Source organism: Schistocerca gregaria, unplaced genomic scaffold (assembly GCF_023897955.1).
Source record: "Schistocerca gregaria isolate iqSchGreg1 unplaced genomic scaffold, iqSchGreg1.2 ptg000386l, whole genome shotgun sequence".
In the NCBI taxonomy this organism is placed as follows: Eukaryota; Metazoa; Arthropoda; class Insecta; order Orthoptera; family Acrididae; genus Schistocerca; species Schistocerca gregaria.
Genome location: NW_026061828.1, coordinates 1,761,845 through 1,762,896, shown reverse-complemented (window position 1 = coordinate 1,762,896; position 1,052 = coordinate 1,761,845).

Below are 1,052 nucleotides of genomic sequence, written 5' to 3'. Positions count from 1 at the left end.
ATTCGATAACAAATGACGAAAACGGACGGATTTCTCAGGTTTTTACTACATATGAACAGTTTTCACATTCTCCCGTGCAACTCGGCTGCTAGTGCTCCTTTCATGCCGAATCTCAAGGTCCTAGCTCATGTCCAAGTCACCAAAGCCAGCTAAAAAGTCAATAATCGATACCTAAAACTTGAATTGTACTATTTCTTACTGGCTATTACATCAACTTAGAAGCTTCATCTGTGTTCTACTATGGTGATTTTAGTGTCTCCACATACCGCAGCACGCGACATAGCTCTGCAGACGATAAGTACAACCGTTTAAGAGAGAAGAGCGGCCAATGTGTCCATCTGGCTTTAAGTCGATTCGATAACAAATGACGAAAACGGACGGATTTCTCAGGTTTTTACTACATATGAACACTTTTCACATTCTCCCGTGCAACTCGGCTGCTAGTCCTCCTCTCATGCAGAATCTTAAGGTCCTAGCTCATGTCCAAGGCACCGAAGCCAGCTAAAAAGTCAATAATCGATACCTAAAACATGAATTGTACTACTTCTTTCTGGCTATTGCATCAACTTAGAAGCTTCATTTGTGTTCTACTATGGTGATTTTAGCGTCCCTGCATACCGCAGCACGCGACATAGCTTTTCAGACGATAAGTACAACCGTTTCAGAGAGATGAGCGGCCAATGTGACGATCTGGCTATAAGTCGATTCGATAACAAATGACGAAAACGGACGGATTTCTCAGGTTTTTACTACATATGAACACTTGTCACATTCTCCCGTGCAACGCGGCTGCTGGTCTTTCTTTCATGCAGAATCTTAAGGTCCTAGATCATGTCCAAGGCCCCAAAGCCAGCTAAAGAGTCAATAATCAATATCTAATACTTGAATTGTACTACTTCTTACTGGCTATTACATCAACTTAGAAGCTTCATCTGTGTTCTACTATGGTGCTTTTAGTGTCTCCGCATATCGCAGCACGCGACATAGCTTTGCAGACGATAAGTACAACGGTTTCAGAGAGAAGAGCGGCAAATGCGACGATCTGGCTTTAA